Genomic DNA, 26,889 nt, shown 5'->3' on the forward strand with positions numbered 1-26,889 from the left:
TCACACTAGGCATTTATTTTAATAGAAATATCTATAGTTAGTTCATTAGAAGCAAACCCAGATTTCTCAAGGTGAGGAAAGGAAGAAAAACTTTGCCTGAAAGGTGTGAATATGGACTTGAAGTTCTGAGGTCTGACCAGCAGTCATTTACTTTATCAGAAAAAATCTTATATGGATTACAGCCAACAGAATGGGGACCTCATAAGGGATTGTCTTCCATTAATGTTTTTTGCCTGAAGATGGATTTTCCTCTTCTTCCCTTAACTCTAACAACAGGGTCAAATGAAGACTGGAACTTTAAAACAAAGCATTTAAAAAAACTCAAGAGAAACAGGAAGGATACGAAGTGCATTGCGTGTGATCAGACGATGTGGCTGACTCCAGCATGAAGGTTTGAGTTTGTTAACAAAGCAAAGGTTTGAGTTTGTTAACAAAGCAAAGGTTTGAGTTTGTTAACAAAGCTCATCCTCCAAATACCATTTATTTTGATTTTTGTTATGCTAACTATATTCTTCACCAAATACAGTATAAACTCCTATCTCTTAGTGTTTTATAATCTCTAAACTGCCCATGTTGACTAGCATTGTGGCATGTACATAATACGTGATTCAATTTATGAGCCTAACCCATGAATACATGCCATGAGAACTTTGATTTCAAAGTTTAGCTTTAGAAGACTGTGACAGGGAGCAAACTGTAAGTATGCCACTATATATATAAAAATTTAAAAATTAAAAAAATAAATATGCCACTATCATATGTGAACTTTTGTGACTTTGACCTTAAATCTCACATAATTATTATTTTTGTTTGTCTACTTTTCTTCTGAAAAAAATAGATAAAAGTCCAGCATCCAAAATACACAAAAATTCATTAATGGGAGATAATTTAATTTTAGCCTTTCTCTGTCTTTCAGAACACTGAGAGCTGTGATTTTGTTTTCCCATTCTAAATTTGCCAGCAATTACCTATGAAGACTCCAACTTCAGAATGACATTAGGATTATGGAAGAAGTATTTGTCCTTTGAAATTTATTTCAAAATATCTGAAAGCTTAAAGGGTTGTTTTTTGTTTTTTGTTTTTTAAACTACAGAGCCTTGAACTTCTGGGACAAAAGAGGAAGGGGAGTTGTGGCAAGAACTGCAACTAAACCTTACCCTAGAAGAGAAACTGGTCAGACATGGATAGATGTGCTTGGTTTAGCCCTGCTCAGACTTGCTACTCATTGCGTCATCCTTCCCCTTCTGTCCATCCCAGACATACCCATTTCCGTCTAGCAGCAATCAGTGAATCATATCAAATCCGAAGTAGGACATTGTAATCTTTACCTTTTTAAGGTCTATCTACTGCTTTTGCCTCTGATCACCTTTTACTTGCTTCCTGCCTGTTCGCTATCAACCTCACGTCATTGTTTACCAGCACCTGGTTAAGGAAATAGGTTTAGAAGGACATTTTGAATGAAGAAGAGTTTTAGAAATAACGACTAGAATTCAGGTGACCTGGTTTCGTTCTGTTCCTAATTGCATTAATTAATTGAGAGCATGAATGAACACGGGGGGAGGGGCAGAGGGGGAGAGAGAGAGAGAGTCTTAAACAGACTCCGTGCTGAGTGTGGAGCTGGTGGCAAGGCTCAAACTCACGACCCTGAGATCAGGACCTGAACTGAAACGAAGAGTCAGATGCTTAACCAACTGTACCATCCAGGCGCCCCCCTAGTTGCTCTTAAACAGCTGAACTTGAATGAATCCCGTTGTGATTCTGGCTATAATTTGTAAAATTATTGATTTGGAATAAATAGGATTCATGATTTTTTACTAGTCTCCTACTTTATGGTTCCGTAGAGGTTGCTTTTAAAAATAGACCTTATTGATACAAACAATGCACTAATAAGCACAGAAGTAGATGTGATAGTACAGTAATGTGAAAGTACAATGCTGAAAAGAATAACAGAATCAAAATGGTTGACAGGGGAAGATAGGAAACTAGGAAAGCAGATACAGACCTAGGTACAATGGTACCTACTTTCCAAATTTGTCTTGTAAAATTTATTTTGCACAATGGAAATGGTTTTATGTGGCAGAATGTGCTGATATTTTAGGATGTTGCTTAGTTATGGACATTGGTTTCTAATATGCAGTGATAATGCCTGCTTTAATGTTTTCCTTTAATGTTTGCTTCCCTTTTTATTTATAGTTTTTTTCTTTATAATTGAACAATTTTAAACATTCAATGAAGAAAAACTATGAAAAACAACCTTACCATCCAGAATCATTTTGGGCACTTTTGAAATTCTAGTGTTTATTATTTTATTTGCACATGATGTACATAAAAATTTGGGCTCTTCCAAAAGATCCTAAAACAACAATTTGAATGCAAATCTTTTATTTGAGGTGAGTACAGGACATCAACAGGGCAGTGGGACAATGAGGAAAGGGAAAGCAGCCAGAACAGAGCACACTATTTAGTCTGCTTCTATGGTGAGTAACTGGAGTTGATCTTTTAGAGAAATCCTAGGAAATGATACAAAATACAGGTCTGACCTGAAGTCCAAGGGGGCTGGATTTAGGGCTGCTGGGGGTGGATGTCAGTTTCTCAGCACTCCTGGGTCACACTCAATGTGAACAGGCACACAGTGGGCTTCCCCTGCTGCGGGAGATGACATTTAGGCACAGAAAAGCGAGTACTGGCAGTAGGGAGTCGGCTGGAGCACACAGGAAGGTTGAAGGGAAATGCGTGGGCACTGAAACTGTCTGCTTCAATATATCACCTACTTTTTTAGGCAAACCAGTTCTGTTCTTTTTGTAATAAGATGAAACATATTTACCTTAAATATTAGAAAAGTGAAAATGACAAATGTTTTAAAATCACTCCAAATTTGGCCATTTGGCGGTATTCGTCATTACATTTTGGTGAACACTGTTCCCATTGTGTGTACAGATGGAGAGAGAGATTCAGTGAATTCATTTTAGGAAAAATTCCTTATATGTTTGGATACATGTGCATTTCTTTGTTCAGATTCCTTATCTCAAGAGTGCTATATATCCTTATGTTGGATTTTCTTTGTCCTCAATAACTATTAGCCCTCCTGTGATCTCTTTATTTGTCTCTTTCAATATGCATTTATTATAATTATCTCAAATCTTTCCTCTAGGTCAGTATTTCAATTTTTAGTAAATTCTATTTTATACTTGGCCTTCTTTAATTATTTCTGTGATTATATTCGTAGTCTTCTCGTTTTCCTAAATCTACAACCTCCCCCTTTTTCTCAATTTTTATTGTTCATCCTCTTATCTTTGAGCTCTTGAATTCATGTTCTTATTATTCTCTAAGGTGAGATCATTGTGATGAATTTTCTTGTGCTTTGAGGTATTTTTTTTTTTAATTTTACATTTAAGGTCTTTATCTTTCCTTTGAAAGTTACATTCCTTTCTTTCTTCCTCTTCTCTACACATTTGTTTTGCTTCAATATGTTTGCATATTTGCCATGGCATTTCACATTGCTCATAATTAAGCAGTTCTATTTCTCCTTTTTTCTTGCTGGAATGTGAGTATATTCATGATTCTTCCTAGTAGTGCTGAACCAAGTGTCTTTTGTCCGTCTAGCTACTGTTTGAGAGAGATTTTGTTTTCTATCCATTTTTAGTAGACGGATAGCATGGCAAGGGTGGGGTAAGAACACAGCCAAAGTGGTATGCACTTGTTAAATACCATAGCTCTAGTCTCTCTTCTGAGATTTTGTTAAATATCCTGTAGAAGAATTCAAACCATGAGTTTGATGAGTTTGATGAGTCACATTCTTACAGAGGCTATCCTTGGGTTTTATACCATTTCCTCCAATCAGTGTGTTTGCTTCAGTTTTCTAGGATGGTAATAATTCAGGTTCTTGGCGTCAGAATAGGACAAAGTTAATTAATCTGCCACTTTACCGTCTCTTAAATCCAAAATGCTTAGCTACTAATATTGTACAAGCTACATCTTCAGATGAAGAATACCCAAGAATTGACTGGGCTAATTTACTTATAATGAGATTATAGATATATGGGTTACATGCCATCCATGATAGTACCAATAATTGGGTGAGCCATTTTGGTTTTTTTAACCTTCATGACAGGACAAAAGAGTGTGCTATACTCCCATTTTTACGTCTTGCTTATGTTTCTGACATTCTGTTTTAGAACTGACTTTAAGTCAGGGGTTCCTGGGTGACTCAGTTGGTTAAGCATCTGACTCTTGATCTCAGCTCAGGTCTTTTTTTTTTTTTTTTTTTTAGATTTTATTTATTTATTTGAGAGAAAGAGAGAGAGCAGGGGGAGGAGCAGAGGGAGAGGGACAAGCAGGTCCCATGCCAAGCACAGAGCCCAACTTGGGGCTTGATATCATGACCCTGAGATCATGACCTGAGCCTTAATCAAGAGTTGGACAGTTAGCCAACTGAGCCCCACCCAGGCACCCCTCAACTCAGGAATTGATCTCAGGGTTTTGAGTTCAAGCCCCGTATTGGGTTCCATGCTGGGCATGGAGCCTACTTAAAAAAAAAAAAAGAAAAAAGAAAAAAACAGAATTGAACTTTAGTCAATTGGTCAGTATCCAGACTTATTCTTAAGTGATACTAGCACATTATATAACTATAATTTTTTAAAAAATCTTTGTAATGCACAGAATTCCTGTATTAGAGCAAATACTAAAATATCTGAGCTTTATGAAAGTTTCCAGTTAATTTATTTGATGATTCTAAATAGACAGTGTGATTTAAAATATGCAACTTAGAAACAGGACAATTAAAGGTGACCTCCAAGAGCACTATCAAATTAGATAAATATATAACTAAATTAAAAGTATCCATATCAGTCAGAACCCACAGCAGATGGAAAACAATCATTGAATAATGTTTAATAAAAATGACACGGAGCAAGGGATGGTGAAGCCACCTTACTTAGGAACTAGGAACAGTGGAATGGTGTTACCACCCCTAAGTCAGAAGGGGCAAGGAGAAGGAAAGTTTACAGACCAGGTGTTGGACATGTGAGGGGGCTGCCTCTTACATGGAGGAACACATACACAACTAAAATCTTGGCTGGGGAGGGAGGAACTTGGGAGGGGGAAGTAAAAGGGGAGAGGATGAGGGAGGAAGTGGGGAAGGGGGAGGAATACACTCTGATCCTTCTCTCCTACCAACCTCCAGTCTCCTATCAGGGCCTCCACTGGCCAAACTCACAGGGAGCAGAGAGCAGGACACCAGGTGTGAAGAGAGTAGAGGTCAATCCCCTGGGGTATAATAAGGCAGGGAAGAGTGGCGAATGGTTCTAGAAGGGTAAATGGAGACCAGCCAGCACAACATCCTACCTTAATACTCCATTTTCAAAAATCACTTAAAGAACAGGAATAGCTCTTTAGCTATAGAAGTAGGAACATAATTTTCTACAATTACACAAATTTATAAAGCTGATTATATGTAATTTGTAAAGCAAGATTGTTTCAGGTTTTCTGTATGTAGGCACTCACATGCAGAGTTGGTCCTACTGTTTCTATAGCTAATGCTCATTGAGTGCTATATGCAAGGGACTTTTTCAAGGGCTTTACATGGATTTACTCATTTCCTCCTTAGTCGGACATATTATCATCCCATTTTGCAGGTGAGGAAACTGAAGCTCAGAAAAGTTGCCTCAGGTTAATAGCTAGAAGGGGGATTCTAACTAAGCTGGGATTCTAATTTGGGCATCGGGCACAGAGCATTTCACCCTAACAACCATCCCCACATTGTCTATACTGTTAGTACATAGACCTTGTCAGTTGCTTAATCTTAGAGTCTCATGAGGACTTTTTTTTTTTTTTTGGTCATTTTTATTATACTTGAGTAATAATTACTCAGTTGGCATACTAACTTAGCCTGAAGAAATGACCCACTTCCCAAACTGCACGTCTGTGAATCAGAATCCAAGATGTTCTGTGTTGGAAGGGAACTTCGCCAGCCCTCTCTTTAGTTGTGACTGGATCAGTCATATCCCCTCTCTAATCGTATTAGCATCTTGCTAATTCACTTACTAGATCAGATGTAGCTCCTGTTTTCTAAGCTTTAAAACCATCCTTCTGAAATACTGTACAGCTCCTTAACTACGGCACCTATGAAGGTATTTTGCATCAGATATGTTTCTAATAGCAACTTGTGTCAATTCTTTCAAAGGGAAGTAAATGTAAGTTTCTTGTTATGAAACAGAATAAAGAATATGGAGATTCTGTAAGAGAAGTAATGATCTCAGTAGCTTTTGAGAGTGAAACTAGGAATTGAATACAATTGCAGAGAATTTATCTCTATAAGTTGAAGTCGTTTTGGGAACTGTCTTACTTAACTTGGGGTGCCGTATAAAATGCTGCAGACTAAGTGTCTTAACAGAAATTTATTTTCTCATGGTTCTGGAGGCTGGAAGTCTGAAATCAGTGGGCATGGTTGGATTCTGAAGAAAACTCTTTTCCTGGTTTGCAGATGGCCACCTTCTCACTGTGTGTTAACATGGCCTTTCCTTGGCATGTGCCTGTGAAAGAGAGAGAGAGCGAGAGGAATCTCTTCCTCTTCTTATCAGGTCTACAATTCTATTGAATTAGGACCCCATCCTTATGAATTCATTTAATCTTAATTTCTACCTAAAAGCCTTGGCTCCAAAGATAGTTCTATAGGGTATTCAGCTTCAACATATGAATTTTGGGGGGGATACATTCAGTCTATAAAGTACTTTTTCCCCCCTGATTAGTAAAATAAAATTCTGAACTTTATAAAAAACACTTATCACAGCAAATTTACACTTAAGATAGGAATAATAACCCAAGAAAGTTTATTTTAAAATATAAGCCATCAATTACTGATACTTGAATTTCTAGATATAGGCCATAACATAGAATTCTATTTCATTCTTAGCCTACTTCAAGTTAAACTGATATGTAGTTTCTAAATCAGATTGGACTTGAAATTGCAAAGATAATCAATGTTTCTCTTAGTCATTGCCTTTTCCCCCAGTCAATGTAAATGCAGATGACTATGGTAATTAGGGTGGGTGGGAGGAGATGAGAATTAGCTTGGGTCCCTTCCTGTGGGACTTCAGTTGGGGGTTAGGGCAGTGAATCAGGTAGGCTGTTAATTGGGGGAAATGATATATTAAGTGCATTTGTGTCAAAAAGACTTAAGGTTCAGATGAATACAATCGACCCATTATTCCTACCACCCCTCAAATGAGTTATTTCATATCTCCACCTATAAGAGGTTTGGTGTTGACTTTGCATTACTTCTTTCTACTTGGAGTTTCTTTAGATATAGCTTTTAACTAGATTTCTTAGAAACACTAATATTTGGGAGTAGCAGGGTACAGTGGTTTTAGAAGCATAATTGCACTGGGTCCTGGGCAATTTAGGGACAGCCATACCTATCTCAGAAGGCTAGTTAGTAAAGAGATTTATAAGCATGGATAGTTGGGATACACTTTCCCAAGACAACTTATGCCTTTCACTTAACAACTTGTATGACTATGTAACCTTTTAGACTCCAGTTTACTTATTATACTTATTTATTATTATAATTATATATATTAATATTATAAATATATCAGTTTACTTATTTTACTTATTATATAAGTCTAATAATAATACCTAATACATAGTGTTGTGAGCATTATATTAAAAATATGTAGATATCTACATATATGCCTGCATATGCACATCTACATATGTATCTATTTACAGGGAAATATCCTTTCACTTATGACCACTTAATGCTGTTCTTATTACTTCTGATTTGGGGTTAAAATTTTTTATTTCAGACTCTTGGTAGATACTTTTATCACAGGTCCAATTTAGTTAAATTTCTATGTAATTCTTTTTTTTTTTAATTTAACATATAATATATTTGTTTCGGGGGTACAGGTCTGTGATTCATCAGTCTTACACAATTCACAGTGCTCACCATAGAAAGTTTAAAGTTATAGAATAAATTATAAAATTAATTTATAAAATTGGATTAGTCAGGTAAATTAACCAAGGTTGCAAAAGATATGTCTTATCTGGCTCTGATTTCTTTAATGAGTAGAAATGACTTCTTTTGAATTATAAGACTGCATCTATTGTTCTGTTATCTGGGGGAAAAAATCACATGCTTTGGACTTACAATACTAAAAATAAATCATCCTACTTTCTATTACAATAGACTTAATCACTAAGACATTTCCCTCCTTTCTTTAAATGCAAAAAGAATATGTTACATACCCATATGAATACTAAAAAAACCCCAGTGACAGTCTGTATTGTTATTTTTCAGGTGATCTGACAAAATGCTTTACAATGCCAGATGGATTATCTAATTTAATTATATATTTATAACAGTATATATGATTACAATTAAAAGATTATTATTGATTGTAAAAGCAAATTTAAATTATAATTCTTAAGATAATCTCAAACTTACAGTTGAAAGGAAAAATACAAGAAACTTTATTTTCCTGAACCATTTAGGACAACCATTCCCATCACCCCAGAACACTGTGATGTGTATTTCTTACAAACAAGGACGTTTTCCTACACAACTAAAATGCAGCCATTGGATTCAAGGAATTACCACAAATATATCACTAACACTTACTTGTCAGACCCCATTTAGACTTTACCAATTGTCCCAATAATGATTTTGTAATAAAAGGCTCCAGCTTAGAATCACAAGATACATATAGTTGTCAGGTCTTTTTAGTCTCTTTCCCCCGAAACAATCTTCTCAGTCTGTCTTTGACTATCCAGATCTTGACGCTTGAAATTTAAAGGCCTGCTATTTTGTAGAATGCTCTTAATTTGGGTTTGTCTGATGATTCCTCATGATTAGATTTAGATTGTGCATCTTTGGCAGGAATATCACAGAAGTAATGTTGTGTTCTTGTTGTATTCTATCAGATGGCACACAATTTTGATTAGTTCCACTATTAAAGAAGCTCACCTTGATCACTATATTAAGCTTGATTCTGCAAAACTTCACATAAAGTTCATTCTCCTTGTAGTAATCAGTAAGTGTGTTGTGAGCTGGTACTTTGAAACTGTCTTACTACCCCATTCCTCACCAAACTTTCAATTTATTCGTTTATTTGTGCCTGAATGGACTCATGGTTTCCTATATTATTCAGTGGGTTGTAGTTGGTCCCTACCTTTGTTGTTTATTTTGATATCTATATTGATCCCGATTGGGCCATGCAGGGAGAACCATTCCTATGTACACCGTCCTCACCCTCCTTAGGGTTTTACACCCTACTCTCTGCTGCCTTCCTACAGAGCAAATGTCCTCAGCCTGCTGGGGCTCTAGTACGCTCATCTGGGCCACTGGCACAGATGCCTACCTTACTCTTCTCTACCTAAGAGCTTTAGGACTAAGTTGTTGGAGGAGGATAGGAAAAGAAAAAAGAGCCCAAATTATAATTTTACAATAAATTGTGTGGCTTTAAAATTCTGCAACTTAAAAAAATGCATCAAGCTACTCTTAGACAATTCATACCTCTATTTGAGCACATTGGTCATAAATTGCTTTAAAATTTCTTTTAAATAAATCATCTTAGCACTTGTCTCTGGATACCTCCTGAGTCGGCAGGAAAGAACACTGAGGGAGGATCTAGTCATTCGAAGGAAAGAAGACTATGATGGATTTCTGAAAGGCTTCTTTCAGAAGCCTTACAAGTATGCAATTTAAAGTGTCTGTTCACTAAAGAAAATAATAGAGCATGGAATAAATGAAAGATCTTTTTTGATTATGGGGTAAAAACATTCCCTTTTAAGGCTATAGAACTGCCATGGTGCAACCAATTTAAGACCTGTACATTTTCTGCTGTTCAAATGTAAACTTCAACCCTGATCTGACCTTAGTTGGGTGTATACTGTTGAAGAAACCTGTCTGTACACTTTGAGAAAATGTCCAGACAGGAGGGAGGCCAACCAAGTGAACTCAACTTTCTAAGGCTCCCACCATCCTGAATGATCCATAGTGTTCTCTGGCATTCCAAACCTATACTGCCTTGTGATATCTCTTCTGCTGCCTCATATCAGTTCTCCTGCTTATAAACATTTTTTGTTCTTGCTTTGTTTCATCAACTAGGCTGTAAACAATTTGATTATACAGATAATACATTTAATAATTATTCTTTTTTCCTACATATCATCCAAAAAAACAGTAGTATGTAATTATAGAATGAATCAATGGTCTAATCAATCAGTTAATTCAGGTACCTGGTATTAAACATTTGTTCCACCCTAAAAGCCCTTGAGCTTGGGTTTTTCAAGAAAGAATGAAAGAAAAAAAAAAGCTCTTGCTTTTAATGATCATATTTTCACTTGTTATAGATTATGTAACTTAAAAATAATTATACATTTTTCCAATTTTATGTAAGAAAACCATCATGACATTCTTAGGAAATTCATCCCTCTATTTGTACATATGAGTAGAAATTGTTAGGGCAGATGAGAGATTTTCCCATATTTGTGTAAAAGTCAAGAAACAATTGTAAAATCTAATATTCCTACCCTGCCCCAAAGAAAATGCTTCAACATCATCAGATATTTGGTACCGTTAATGAAAGAAAATTACTAGTGTCTTAAGGCAAATACATAGCTTCACCCACCATAAAATTTGTCTGTTTTTCCAACTTACCTATACCAGTTATCTTTAATCAGAAGTTCAACAAATCTTGAGTATTATTACACGGGTGACAAACAGAACATCTCTCCAGAACATGAGTTAGGGTACAACATTCAGCATCAGCAAATGCCGTTTTGAGTCCATTTTGAGACAATGAGTATTTTACATAAAAAGATTGAAAGTATAACAACAAAATTGTGCACTTTTCTTTCTAAATGTACTCTTTTTCTATCAGTGACTACTACTAATAGTAATTATACCAGATGATGAGTTGAGAATTTAATATTATAAAACAGAAATCACACCCCCATCATCTCTCTGCTTAGACCCTCTAATCCTCTTTGTTGTCTACCAGGCCAAGCATGACATGCTCCCCCAGCCCTTCTCCCTGAGCTCATTTCTTATTACCCATTCCTCTGTTTCTTTATAGGTTCTAGCCCCTGAGAGAGCCAAGCTCATTTCTGCCTTTATGCCTTTATTTGTGCTATTCTTTCTGTTTTGACTGTTGGTAGTCCAAAGTGTGGTTTGATGCATATAAAGAGGTACACTCAGTCACCTGTTCTGTGGGCTTTTTTTTTTTTTGGTATCCGCTCCTTCTATCTCAAATTAATATGTTTTGTAAGAAAATAGAGTGTTTTCTATGCAAATGTCTAAAGAAGTCCCCTCAGATTTCTTCCAACCAGATTGCTGCCCTGTATAGGAAGTCTGGAGTCCACTCCCTAAGAGGTCTTTCCCCATTTCTCCACAGCTGGCTTCATCGCGCAAGGCTCAGGTCAAATGCCACCCCTTCAGAGACATATGTCATATTCTCCTTCCCCACTCGAGTCACTCTGTCCTTACTATGTTCCTTACCATGTTTTGTTTTCTTCATAACACTTGTAATGATTTGAGATGAATTTATCTTCATTGCCTTCTACTCATCATTTACGTTTTTGCAGTCAATTATAAACACAATGAGAGTGGAGATTGTGTCTGTTCTGTCACTACTATGCCCCCAACTCCTCCAATTATGCCTGATACACAGTAAGCACTCAAAATCTGTTTAAAGCATAAAAGATGATTCTTTTTCTTGACAAAATTGGACACTTGGTCCCATTCTGAACCAGATGAGTCTAGCAATTATATTTAGCAATCCTATGACAATTTCAGTTGCCCTCTAACCAGTATTTCTTCAGAATATTTAAATCTTGCTCTATTCATAAAAAGATACCTTTAAAGGGGCGCCTGGTGGCTCAGTCGGTTAAGCGTCTGCCTTCGGCTCAAGTCATGATCCCAGGGTCTTGGGATCAAGCCCCGCATCGGGCTCCCTGCTCAGCTGGGGGCCTGCTTCTCCCTCTCCCCCTGCTTTGTGCTCTCTGTCTCTCAAATAAATAAATAAAATCTTAAAAAAAAATACCTTTAAATAAAAGCAAATGAGTGGGCTAGAAAATACAAAATCATATTTATTAGAACTCTACTTTTAGACCCAATTAATCAAAAGAACAATTTCCCTATCCCTTTTCCCAGGCCTGGGATGGCCCCTCCATTCACCCCATCCATTGCTCAAGCTAGAAATTTGGAAGTTATATGAGGTCTACACTGTTCCCTCTTCCTCATCCCCTACACATTCAATGAACCCTACTGATCATGCCTCCTAAATATTTTTCTAGCCATTCATAATGGTGCCCACTCAAGTTCTGATCTCCTCATGTCTCAGCATGCACTCGATATACTTTGTTGAATTTGGGATATTCCCTATTTTTAAAACAATTTTTCTTTTTTGAAATTTTTTTAAAAAATAAAAACATGTTTAATTGAAGTATAGTTGACATATATTAGTTTCAGGTGTACACATAATTTTTTCTTTAAAATGTAGTTTAATTTCCTCACCTTTCTGCAATATTTTTCAAGGAAGAATCATGTTGAAAATCAGGGAAAATTATAGATATCACTGGTAAAATTATATAGGCCTTTAAGCAAATAGATGTCAAGTATAATTATTAATTTTTAAGAAAATATATTGTATTTCCCCAAAAGGTCAAAGAGATCCCTGAGATACATTAATGTTCAGAGAATTTGATAGATTTTTTTAAATGACATAAAATATAATTGTCAACAAAACTAAAATATCATGTGAGCTCTTCGTATTTGCTATAGATTTGGAAACTATAAAGTTGTTTTAGTTTCATATTACAAGTTGTCCTGAAGAAAATAGTCTGCTGCTGTTGGGTGGTAATGTAGTATTTTAAGAATTGTTTAAGAAAAAAAGTTAAAAGCAAAAATTACTTCAGGGTACTTCTCATGACAAAGGCAGACTATATTTCAAGTAATATTGGAAGACACAGTTGTAGCAATATGGAACTAAATGTATTGTGGGAAATTCACATTGCTCAAGTGGTATAATTGGCTGTTTCATAGAACTATTACTTGCATATAATTATGATCAACTACAGTTTTGCGCCCAAATATTTGTTTTCATCAAAGAGAGTAGTTTTGAATGTCTAGATATTTGTAGTATTAAATACTATTATTTTATTTACTTGCTCTGCTGGTAGATTGAAAGGAATGTTTGGATGTTTGTTTTGTTTTTTAATTTATTTGAGAGAGAGAGCATGAGCAGGGGGTAGGGACAGAGGGAGAGGGAGAAGCAGACCTGGGGCTCCATCCCAGGACCCTGAGATCATGACCTGAGCAGAAGGCAGATGCTTAACCCACCCAGGAGCCCCTGTTTGGATGTTTTTGATGTGAAGTAAATATATAGAAAACAATGGACTAGCTGAAACAATTTATAAATTTACATGCAAATGAATTGAAAAACCCAGTATTGTTATTTCAATTATCTGGGTTTTTTTTTGAAATGTACAAGGAGGGTATACTTCTTTAATTGCAAAACACCTAATAAAGTGATAATTTTCTTATTATGAAAAAACTCAATATAAGAGCACAAAAAATACTATTACTTTTGGCAGTTGATTTTATTTTTTTGGATTTTAAAATTGTGGTATGGTTTGTTTTGCTCTTTGATTGAAGTGTGGACCTACAATACTATATTAGTTTCAGGTGTACAACACAATTATCCAACATTTATATACTTTATGAAATGATAACCAGGATAGGTGTAGTTACCATTTGTCACCATACTAGTTATTAGAATATTATTGACTATATTTCCTATGCTGTAGTTAACATCTCCATGACTTATTTTCATTTATTTATTTATTTATTTATTTATTTATTTATTTATTTATTTATTTATTTATGTGAGAGAGAATGAGAGAGAGAGAGAGAGAGAGCACATGAGAGTGGGGAGGGTCAGAGGGAGAAGCAGACTCCCTGCGGAGCAGGGAGCCCGATGCGGGACTCGATCCAGAGACTCCAGGATCATGACCTGAGCCGAAGGCAGTCGCTTAACCAACTGAGCCACCCAGGCGCCCAAGATTTTTATTTATTTATTGAGAGAGAGAATGATAGAGAGCATGAGTAGGGAAGAGGGTCAGAGGGAGAAGCAGACTCCCCGCTGAGCAGGGAGCCCGATGCGGGACTCGATCCCGGGACTCCGGGATCATGACCCGAGCGGAAGGCAGTCGCTTAACCAACTGAGCCACCCAGGTGCCCCATGACTTATTTTCTAAGTGACAGTTTTAGTTTTAATCCCCTTCACCTATTTCGCCTGCCTCCTACCCTCTGCAACCACCAGTTTGTCCTCTGTATTTCTGAGTCTGTTCCTGTTTTGTTTGTTCATTTGTTGTTTTTTAGACTTCGCATTTACGTGAAATCATATGGTATTTGTTTTTCTTTGTCTCGGTAGTTGATTTTAAAACTTAATTGATGTGAAAAGAAACACTAGAATCTACAAGTTAAGATTTGTTGTGCCATATAATGGAATTTGACAAGGCTGAAAAGATTTCAAGTCCTAATGAGCACTGTATGAATGCTAACAGGAATACCATGGGGAATGACTGCGCTTGCCAGAACTGGATTTGGAAGGAGCAAGAGTAATACATCCTGGCAACCAGGGTCTGCTTGTTCTTTCAGAGTTGAGACTTGAACAACAACAACAATATAAACAGAGACACATACTCAATGACCTCACACTTCAGAATCACTACATTTTGCTACTTGATCTTTCAGAGCAACTGGTTCTCTTGATTTGTTCCTGAGAACACAATATTCCTTCACATTTCCTCCTTGACTCTGCCCTCTGGCTTTCTTCCCCTCCACTCTAATCACCTCCTTACTGCTAAGCCTACCACTCTTGCCTCCCTCCATGCTCATTCTTTTTCCTCATTTGCTCCTGCTCATCACTATTTCCTTCTGGGTTTCTTAGACATCATATGTTCCCCTTTCCTCTTTGCTTCCCCGGTTAGTCTGTCTTGGCCTCCTCAGCTGAGTCCTTTAAGTTGGACTCCAGGCCTCTCACATTCCAGCCCCACCCCCTGCAGCTGATTCTGTTGAGCTCCTCAGCCCCTGTCCCACTTCTTTCCCAGATCCTCAGCCCTACACTCCAGCATTCTTCATTCATTGAGCAGTTACTTACATGCCAGGCAGTTTACAAAGAGTTTCACACAAATCACCTCGTTTATACCCCACAGTAACACGAGATTGGAATTACCAACGCTATTTTTTGGAATTTTTTTGAGAAAACTGAGGCTCAGAAACGTTAAGTATCTTGCCTAATTTCTCATGCTTAATAATTGTTCTGGGATTTGAATCCAATTGAGTCTCACTCTGAAACACTACAGAATATTGGCTCCCAATTTGTTAAGCATTCATATCACAGCCTTGGCCTTATGCTGTGATTTTCCTCATCTTCACCTCATCGATAAGATGAATTTCCATCTTGTATGGCCCATCTGGTGACTGGATTCCTCTATGTCTGAGCTACATGGTAACTCACTTCTCTTCCTTGGCCCGGCCAAGGGAGATTAGGGAAAGATGGGAAAGAGAAATGTATGCAAAGTCTAGTCTTTTTCGTACCTACCAGGCATTTGATGAGAAGAGTCCTGTCTTAGAATGACATTCCTGAGAGTATTTCTCTTTTGCTACAGCTTCTAACTTAAACAACAACAACAAAAATTATAGTATCAACTCTAATTTCTCAATTTTATTCATTTAAATAGAACTTTTTCTTTAAATAGACCTTTACTGAATAATATGCATACAACAAAATGTACTTTTTTAAAAAAAGATTTTATTTATTTGAGAGAGAGAGAGAGCGCATGAGCGGGGGGAGAGGCATATGGAGAGGGAGAGGCAAACTTCCCTGCTCAGCAGGTAGCCCAATGTGGGGCTCGATCCCAGGACCCTGAGATCATGACCTGAGCTGAAAGGAGACACGTAACTGACTGAGCCACCCAGGCACCCCCAAAATGTACTTTTTGAATAGATTTTATTTACTTATTTATTTTAGAGAGCACAAGCACTTAAGCAGGGGGAGGGGCAGAGGGGATGGGAGAGGGACAAGCAGATTCATCACAGAGCCCCACATAGGGCTTGATCTCATGACCCTGAGATCATGACCTGAATATAAATGAAGAGTCAACCTCTTAACCCATTGAGCCACCCAGATGCCCCCCAAAAATGTATTCCTTTTAAGTGTACAGTTTGATAAGTACTGACAAACTTCGATACCTGCAACACACACTGCAATCCTGGCATCAAACACATCCCCCTAAGAATCCCCTTCTGCAACTTTGCAGTCATTTCCTCATCTGTACACAGTTCTGGCCCTGGGCAATTACCAATATGTTCTTTGTTACTCTAGGTTAGTTATGCCTGTTCCAGAATTTCATATACATAATCTAGAATGTACTCTTAGATCTGGCTTCTTTTCTCAGTGTAGCATTTTTGAGATTTATACATGTAGTATGTATTAGTAGATTGTTCTTTTTTGCTGCTGAATAGCATTCCATTGTAAGGATCTATCACAATTTGTTTTGTCATTCATCTGTTGATGGATATTTATTTCTAGGTATGCCTAGTCTCATTCTATTTTTAATTTAACTTTTTTATTTTGAGATATAGATTCACATGCAGTTGTTGAGAAATAATACAAAGAGATTCCATATATCTTTTACCCAGTTTCTACTAATGGTAAATTGTGAAAAACTATAGTAGAGTTTCCCAACGAGGATATTGACATTAACACAGTCACGATGCATAACATTTCCATCACTACAAAATCTCTTGTTACCATTGTATAGCTACATCTACTTCCCACCCTCGCCTACTTCTTCCTTAATCCTTGGCAACTGCTAATCTATTCTCTATTTCTCAAGAATTGTAAAAATGGACTAATACAGCATATATCCTTTTGAGATTTATTTTATACTTAACCTAATTCTCTGGAAGTTCATTCAGGTTATTGCTCCTTTACATTGCTGTGTAGTATTCCATGAAATAGTTGTACCACAATTTGTTTAACCAATTACTCATTGAAAAATATCTGGGTTTTAGATTGATGAAATCCAGTTTATCCATTTTTCCTTTATGGATCATCATTTTTGGTGTCATCTAGAACACCTTTCCTAGTCCTAGATCTTGAAGGTTTTCATCTGTGATTTTTCTAAAGTTTCACAGTTACAAGTTTTATGTTTAAACTCATGCTCCATTTTGAGTTAACTTTTCTCTAAGTTATGAGGTTTAGGGCAATTTCTTTCTTTTCTTTATTTCTTGCCCATGGATGTCCAATTGCTTTAGCACTATTTGTTGGAAATACTCTTTCCTCCATTTAATTATTTTTCTAACTTTTTCCAAAATCAGTTGGTCATTTTCCTATATTTCAGAATTCTCTAATCAGTTCCATTAATCTGTATGTTTATCCCTCTGCCAACAGTACCCAGTCTTGATTACTATAGCTATATAGTAATTGCGTAGTATTGATTCCTCCTACTTTTTTCTTCTTTCTCACAATTGCCTTAACTATTCTACCTTTGTCTTTTAAAATACATTTTAGAACAATCTTGTCTATACCTATAAAAATTGTTGCTGGAATTTTGATAGAAATAGCATTAAACCTATATATCAGTTTGGGGAATATTGACATCTTTACTATACTTTTAATCCATTAACCTGTTATATCTCTTCATTTATTTAGCTCTTTGATTTCTTTCATCAACACTGTGTAGTTTTAGGCTTAAAAGTCCTATAGATGTTTTTGATAGATTTTACTTCATTTAATTTTTTGAGCAATTGTAAATGGTATTGCACTTTTAATTTTAGCATCCACTTGTTCATTGTTAGTATATAGAAATATAATTGATACTTGTGTCAGTGTTTGTCTTCCCTTATGTGACCTTGCTGAACTCACTTAATAGTTCCAGAACTTTTATTTTGGAGATTCCTTGGGCTTTTTTGTGTGGGCAGTCATAATCCCTACAAATAAGGAGACAGTTTTATTACTTCCCTTCCAAAACTGTACTTCTAGTGCTACGTTGAATGTGAGTGCTAAGAGCAGAAATCTTTGCCTAATTCCCACTCTTGGGGGAAAAGCATTCAGTCTTTCACCACTAAGTATAATGTTAGCTACAGTTTTTGTTTGTCTTTTGTTTTTTAATAGATGCTCTTTATCAAGTTGAGTAAATTCCCCTCTGTTTCTATTTCTCTAATTTCTATCAGGAATATATGTTGTATTTTTCAAATGCTTTTTCTTCACCAATGATGTGATTGTGCGATTTTCTTCAATCTTATAATCATTATTTAATATTTTTAAATATTAAATCTGACTAGCATCCCAGGTCACACTTGGTTATGATAATTCTATTATATTTTTATACTTTTTTATTCTTGTATTCTATTTGCTAATATTTTGTTAAGGATTTTTGTGACTATATTCATCAAGGATATTGGTCTATAGTTTATTTTTGTACTCTGTCTAGTTTTGGTATCATGGTAACACTCATATAATAAACTGTTAAATATTTCCTCTTTTGTCTTCTGGGAGAAACTGTAGAATTTGTGTGAATTTTTCTTTAAATATTTAGTTGAATTTTCCAGTGAAACCTACTAGGCCTAGAGATTTCTTTTTTGGGGGTGTTTAAGTTACAAACTCACTTTCATTGTTACAGGGCTATTTAAATGATCCATTTTGTATGGGATATTTCGTGATAAATTTGCATTTTTAGGGGAAGTTTATCAAAGTTGCCAAATTGTGTGTCAAGCTGTGGTATTCCCATATTTTTTTAATGTCTGCACTGTCTTTAATTATATCTCATTTCATTCATCATATTGATAATTGGTATTTTTTTGGTCAGTTTTGCTAGCGATTTGCCACTTATATTGTCTTTTCAAAGACCTCTTATTTCATTGATTTTGTGTCTTATATCTCATTAATTTCTGTTCTTTATTGTTTCCTTCTGATTGCTTTGCGTTTTATTTTCTTTTTGGCTCTTCTTCGAGATTCCTGAGGTGGGAGCTCAGAATTTTATTTTTTTTCCATTTTTTTTTTTTTTAAGATTTTATTTATTTATTTGAGAGAGAGAATGAGATAGAGCATGAGATGGGGGAGGGTCAGAGGGAGAAGCAGACTCCCTGCTGAGCAGGGAGCCCGATGCGGGACTCGATCCAGGGACTCCAGGATCATGACCTGAGTCAAAGGCAGTCCCTGAACCAACTGAGCCACCCAGGCGCCCTTCCATTTTCTAATTAAGAATTTAATGTTATAAATTCCCCTCTCAGCACTGCTTTCACACTGAGTTTGCCTTGTTCCCCATCTTAGGGGAGAAAACATTTGGTCTTTCAGCATTAAGTATGTTAGCTGTAATTTTTTAATAGATACTTTTTAGTTGTGTTCCCCACAAATTTTGATGTGTTGCATTTTTATTTTAATTTAGTTCAATCTATTTTTTTAATTTCCCTTGAGATTTCCTCTCTGACCCATAGATTACTTATGTCATTCATTTCTAAGTGCTTAGGTATTTTCCTATTTTCCTTTCTCTAATTGATTTCTAGTTTGACTTCACTGAGGTCAGAGAACACATTCTGTACAATATCAATTTAAATTTTTTGAGGTTTCTAGTATGACCCAGGATATGCACACTTGAAAAGAGTATGTGTTTTGCTATTATTCTGCTATTATTGGTTTTATAAATGTCAATTGGAGCCTGTTGGTTGGTCATGTTGTTGGGTTCTATGCCCTTGCTGATATTCCATCTAATAGTTTTATTAATTGTTGGAAGAGGGATGTTGATGTCTCCAATTATATTTTTAGATTTATCTCTTATTTTTCAGTGTTGTTTTTGGTGCATACCTTGGTGGATTTACCCTTTTATCATTGTACAACATCCCTTGATGTCAATTTTCTTTGCTCTTTCTTCTAATCTATTATTAATATGGCTACTCCTGTGTTTATATGTCTTTCTTCATTCTTTTACTTTCATTTGCCTATGTTGTTATATTTGAAGTGGGTTTCCTATAGGCAGATTAAAGTTAGGGTGTGTTTTTTTTTTTTTAAGATTTTTTTTATTTGATAGAGAAAGAGCACAAGTAGGCAGAGTGGAAGGGAGAGGGAGAAGCAGAGTCTCTGCTGCGCAGGGAGCCCGACACGGGGTCCTGGGATCACGACCTGAGCCGAAGGCAGCCACTTAACCACCTGAGCCACCCAAGCGCACCTAGGTTGTGTTTTTTTTATTTTATTATGTTCTGTTAATCACCATACATTACATTAGTTTTTGATGTAGTGTTCCATGATTCATTGTTTGCGTATGACACCCAGTGCTCCATTCAATACATGCCCTCTTTAGTACCCATCACCAGGCTAATCCATCCCCCTGTTTTTTAATCCAGTCTGTCAATCTGTGTGTTTTGCTTAGTGTATTTAGACCCATTTACATTTAATATAATTATTGATATTTTAGGATTTAATTCTATCATATTTTTTTCATTTCTGTGGGTTACTTGAATATTCTTTAGAATTTGTTTCATCTACATTTTTTTTAGTATATCACTTTGTATACTTTTAGTTGTAGCTGTAGCGATTACCTTATATGAACATAACTTTCCCCATTTACGGCTGTCATCATTTTGCCAGTTCAAGTGTAGGAACCTTACCTCCCTTTATGTCTTATTACCCCATTTAAAACATAATCGTCTTAAATATTTTCCCTATATACATTTAGAACCAAATCAAATGATAATTTTTGCTTCAAGCCCCAAACTTAATTTAGAAAACTCAAAAGAAAAATTTATTCTTCATCCATACTTTTGTATCCTTACTACCTTTTTTTTAGTGTTTTGAGATTTTCCTTTTACATTTTTCTGAAGGCATAAAACCCCTGAATAGAAATAGTTTTGTAGTGCAACTAAAGAAATGGACTGGGAGAGCTCAACAGGAAGCCCTGTGCCTGCCCCAGATCCCAACAGTAAGATGCTCTTATCCTAAAAAATGCATGGTGCCTGCTCACCGAACTAGAAGTGACGGGCTCTTGTGAATGGCAGTGTGCACATAACACAGGCCATCTCACAAGTTGCTAGTGTTAAGAAGTGACAGTGTAGACCAGATGCCCTTTCAACAACACATCTCCTTTATAGATTTAAGTCAGAAGTTCAAGGACAAGGGCAGGAGAACTGAACAACATGAAATTAAATTTATGCCAGGTTAGTGGAAGAGAGGCTCAAAAATTAAGTGAATACTTCTTGCAGAGGGGTCTTCAAGTTTTACACACTATTTTCATGTTTTGTACCCCTCTGCTTTCCTCTCCAATCCTTCATTTCCATCAGAATTCATGCCATTATTCCTGATTCTTCAGATGGAAACTCAGTCATCATTGACTTTTCCTTTTCTCTTCTCCATCGTACTCACACACCACATCTGGTAATTTCTTCCTACAAATTATTTCATGCTTCTGCCTCCTTATGTTACTGCCACCACCACCACCACCACCACCAATTTTTGTGCCAATTTAAGTGCTTTCTATATTCATGTCACTGTTTTTGGAGGCAAGGGATAGAATAAGAGAAATATTTTTCCATGAGTAGGTACTAACTTTAACCAATCATCCATTACTCTGTTCCTGTGCATACAATTGAATACTATCCCTGGTTGAGAATATACCATATATTCCTAAATCAATCCCACCCCAACCTCCACCCCTACCCTGGCCACACACACCTGAGAACAAAAGAAAGCAGTAACTATGAGAGATGACACCACCTCAGCAACATGCATTATAGTCTGTCTTAGACCATTACCTATGGCTGTGTAACAAACTGCCCCAGAACACATAAATAACCGTGATTTTATTTTCCGTATAGATTCTCACACAAATGTCAGCAAAGATGGTTTGTCTTTGCTCTATGATGTCTGAGGCCTCAGCTGAGAAGACTCAATCAAGCAGCTGGGAGTGACTGAAATGATTGGGTATTGGGATCAAAGTCCTCTCCATGTACTTGTCTGGTGTGTGGGCTGGTAGGATTTGAATGGATAGAGGCACTTTGGCTTGCATGTGTGCACTCTCTCCACCACCTGCCACTCTCCCTGTTTCACACACACCACTAACACCTCTTTTCAGGGCCTTGTGGCCTCAAGGTAGTTAGCTTCTTGCATAGTACCTTTGAACTCCAAGAGCGAATATTCCAAACAAGATGGAAACTACGTAGCTTTTTATAACTTAGAAGTCATAGTGTACCACTTCTGCCATATTCTGTTGGTCAAAACAATCACAAACCCTCTCAGATCAAGGAGAAGAACCATAGATCCCCATTCTTAGAGAAAATGGCAATGAATTTGCAGCCGTGTTTTAAAACACTGCACAAGCTCTCGATCACTACTTAAAGCTAATCTATTTCCTTTTTCCCGGTTCCATCAATCTGAACAATCTGTCTAGAATGTGGAAAAACATATTGCCAAAGTTCCTAATGAAATATTGGTTATTTCCACTCTGACATCTTTCTACAACTTGTCTCCTTTATCCTCATGATCTAGTATGACCTCCTTGGTACAAGTTTGTCACAAAGTTATTCTCCATTTCATTCCCCCCTCCTCCCACTTCCACCCTCTGTTGACTGTACATCTCACCCCTTTTTTGCTGTGTGTTCTGGAGACACAATTCCTTCTAAAGGAAGCTTCTGCACACTCAATCTTCTCTTACCAAAAGCTGCTAACAACTACCCAGTAAAATATTTCCCTCATTCTTCTCCCCATAGAGGCCACTTTTATATTATTACCCTTACCAGAGAAGGGATAGGTATTCTCCTAGCTCCCCACTGCTTTTGATATTATCCTTCGACTGCCTAGTCAACTCTTTTTGAGAGTCTTAGTAACTAGGTCTTGCTAGTTGCCCTCTTCCTCTTTGCTGTCATCCACTAACCTTCATATCTGTCCCTGTATTCTTTTTGTCCTATAATCTTCCTGTCAGTGACCCATCCAATGCCCTACCCTCACAGTGAAGTCTCTCCTCTACTATGATGGCCTTTACTGACATTCAACTTCAAAACCCACAGCCACTCCTTCCCTAGATGCCCCCCTTTGTCCTTTTGAGGTCATCCATCTACCCCAATTTCTCCATGGACCTTGTTTCCTTTGGAATTATCATGCATCTCTTTATAACTTTTTCTGTCTCTAATTTGTCTTCTCCTCAAACTACTTATTTTCCTCAATCTCTTCACCAAAACAATTTAGTAATCAGTAATAATTACTATTTTTATGAATTTAAAATTCTCTCAAATACCAGTCATTTCTAATCTCTAAATGTAACAGACTCTTGATGGTTCTTTCTGTAACAAGTGACACAGACTTACCTCTTCACTGAAACTCTCTTCTGAGATGGATTTCTTCAGGAGGCTGTCCTGGATCATCTACGACTCCAATTCTTCCTGCTCGGTATTCTCTGTCTATCCCAGTGTTGGTATTGCCCATGGTTTACCCCTTACCCTAGCTGACATTTGTAAACGGACAATTCCCAAACTTCGATCTCTTGCTACAACTTTGTCCTGAACTCTGGAATAGCATTTGTAATGACATACTCTACCCTTCCAACTGGGTGTCTTTTGAGTATCTCCAACTTAGCAAGCACTGCAGTCTTAAATACTACCACCACCACAGGGAGACATTACTAAAACACATTTTGCAAGAAAAGAAGTAATAATGATGGCGACTGATTTTAAAAGAAAATAGCAAATGTGAAATTTTCAGTCTATGCGCTAAGGTATTTCAAGGAGGCAGAATTTTTGCAGATACAGGATGGATGCTGATCATTGCACCCAGTATCTTCAGGGATAGGCAATACTTTCAGCTCGTCTATCTTACTGGAAATGCCGTTAAAGAATATTACCTCTCTGTGTTCTTATGCTAAGCTCTGTAGGCAACTTTCTGATTTATAATTAGATTGAAGAAAAAGGCAGATGTCTGTTCTTGTGACTGGGATACAGCCCCTGTATATTCATAAACTGGCATCTAGTTGGTAAATGATTCTCTTATCACAGTTTGCTTGGTGTGAGTCAGTGTCCCAGAGTTGGTGAACTCTAGCTGAACTGTTGAGATCAAGTTTCTGTATCTGCAGAACTGAAGACCAGACTTTGGATTGTGGCAACTGAAAATAGACTGTGAACCTGAGAGGTGAGGCTCAGCTAAGGAGGTCAGCACACTCTTCTTGAAATATTTTTAGCTGCACACATTTTGATTTACATCTCTTTGTCCCACACAGTGTGTATCACAGTGCAAAGCATCAAAAGGTTGAATACTTGCTTATTATCTGACTGAGCTATTCAATGGAGCGTCCAAAAGAAAATATCGTATGCATTCAGTTTCAAAACAAGAATTTGTCGGAGATCCACAAAGCCTTCATGGCATGAAAGAAGATTAATAATAATAGAAACAAATAGTAACAAAACAGCACATGGAATGGCAAAGTCCTTAACAGCCTCAAAAAGCCTGCCATTTATTGAGTATATATTTTATGGGAAGTGCTTTGCATTTTCTATTTCACCTAATTACCCCAACATCTCTGAGCTGCAATTATGCTCAGTTTATAGTTGAGGGTGCAAGCAACTGCCCAGGGTACACAACTAATAAGTGGTAAAAGTTGGTTCAAACCTAAGGTATTTTGACTGCAAAGCTGATTCTCTTAAACACAGTGGACATGTGCTGTTTTACTATTAACTATTCACAGCAGCAGGAATAGTATGAAGAGCTAAGCTTCAGAATTTACATAAATATAAGTTTCAATTATAGTCTCTTTAACTGCAAATAGCTATCCTTAGATGTATGCTAAATACCGTTTCTTTGGGAATTCCAAATGTAGTTTTTTTAAATTTTATTTTATTATGTTAATCACCATACATTACATCATTAGTTTTTGATGTAGTGTTCCATGATTCATTGTCTGCGTATAACACCCAGTGCTCCATTCAATACGTGCCCTCCTTAATACCCATCACCAGGCCAACCCATCCCCCAACCCCTCTCCCCTCTAGAACCCTCAGTTTGTTTCTCAGAGTCCATAGTCTCTCATAGTTCGTCTCCCCTCCGATTCCCCCCCTTCATTTTTCCCTTCCTACTAGCTTTTTTTTTAACATATAATGAATTATTTGTTTCAGAGGTACAGCCCTGTGATTCATCAGTCTTACACAAATGTAATCTTAAAAAACATTTAAAAAGATGCATATAACAAAATTGAAAATGAGTACCTCTTTGTTTATTTAAAAGTTGTTTTGAAAAACATCTCTCATCCCTTATTCCTGTAACCCCACACCACTTTGTACTGAGTAGTATATTTTATCTTTTTTGGCCAGGTCCTCAGAGACATCAAATGATTCCAAGGAAATAAAATGTACTTGTGTCCTGGGTCACAGTAGACATGTAAGTAATGTGTTATGTGCATGAGTATAAGCATGTGCATGTGCGTGTATTTCTGAAATGAAAATCACAAAGCCTTACTGAGTTAAGGAGTCTGATCTATTTTGTTTTGTGCTCATAACCCACTAAAGGGTCAAGATCTACAGTTTGAAGAGTCCTGCAATGTGGAAGGAATGTTTTAGTAGGAGTGAGAAACCTGAGTTCTTTGCTAGCTCCACTTTTGAATAGAAAACTTTGCTCTCACCAGCAAACCAAGGTGATAAGATTAAATCGATTATTTCCGGGGCGCCTGGGTGGCTCAGTTGGTTGAGCGACTGCCTTCGGCTCAGGTCATGATCCCAGGGTCCTGGGATCGAGCCCTGCAGCGGGCTCCCTGCTCGGCGGGGAGCCTGCTACTCCCTCTCCCTCTGCCTGCCTCTCTGCCTACTTGTTCTCTATCTCTCTGTCAAATAAATAAATAAAATCTTAAAAAAAAAAACAAAAAACAAATCGATTATTTCCCTGGCCTGTGTTTCAGTCTATCTTCAAGGATTTCCCACCTTGACGCTGGTTGTTTTTCCTCGTCAGGTAATCAGGAGAAGCAGTGCATTGCTCCCCCAGGTGCAGGACTGCCTGCCCCCACATACCTCCTATCGCCTTCCCTCCTTATCTGGGTCTGTTTTTAAGGGGCAGCAGTACTGTCAGCTGCTCAGCCCAGGGGCCTGACTCCATCCACAGATCGGTCCCAGCAACAATGCTGGTTGGAGATGTCCGTCCCCAGGGTCCACCCCAAAGCAGTATAACCTGACAGGGTTAAAACAAGTAAGCACAGTATGAACATGGATTTCTGGCGACATCTGTTGTGTTTTGAATGGCCCCATCCCATCAGACTTCTAAACCGTAACAGATCTACTTTGAATTCAGGGCAAGCTTTTTACATGTGGAACTGGAAACTCTGGCCGTATCTGGGGGCAAAATTATAAACATTCTGAAAAGAGTATAAGCTTTCCAGTTCATTAAAATAAGAGAATTTATTTACTTGCAGAGAGAAAATGTTCTCTGACTCTAATCCCAAAGTGCTTTTGAAAATCAAAACATTCTCCAAGCTTTATGGTAAATTCTTAAATCAGAAAAATGACTATCTGTATTTCTGTGTATGCACTAAATAAACATACATATATACACACCCACAAAACTCTACCATGCTGATGTTAATAAAGGAAGATTCCTATGAAGGAAGTTTGGATAGTATAGCTAAGGAATTAAAACTGAGTGACACACATCATAAGGGCTGCAAGTGATTTACACTTTTCTACCCCCAGGATTCTGTGATGGGGCACGTGTCTCAGCGGACAACCAGAAAACCCAACACAGGACCATTATGCACCTACCTTCTCCACTAAGGAAAAAAAAAAAAAGGTAATGCTGTAAATATGCTTCCATTCCATTATATACTTTTTCACTACACAGGACCAGATATTTACTTTTTAAT

General features: G+C 37.0%; 1 long non-coding RNA gene across 1 annotated transcript; it reads left to right on the plus strand.

The window, feature by feature from the left end:
• The first annotated feature begins 272 nt into the window (after nucleotides 1-272).
• On the plus strand, nucleotides 273-26,881 carry LOC123863700 (uncharacterized). The gene is made up of 4 exons (XR_006795618.3): nucleotides 273-391; nucleotides 24,124-24,179; nucleotides 25,355-25,421; nucleotides 26,720-26,881. It is a non-coding gene; the product is annotated as an uncharacterized LOC123863700 (long non-coding RNA).
• Nucleotides 26,882-26,889: the final 8 nt, after the last annotated feature.

This window comes from Mirounga angustirostris, unplaced genomic scaffold (assembly GCF_029215605.1).
Source record: "Mirounga angustirostris isolate CCGP_5_RB_7025 unplaced genomic scaffold, mMirAng1.0.hap1 SCAF_1, whole genome shotgun sequence".
In the NCBI taxonomy this organism is placed as follows: Eukaryota; Metazoa; Chordata; class Mammalia; order Carnivora; family Phocidae; genus Mirounga; species Mirounga angustirostris.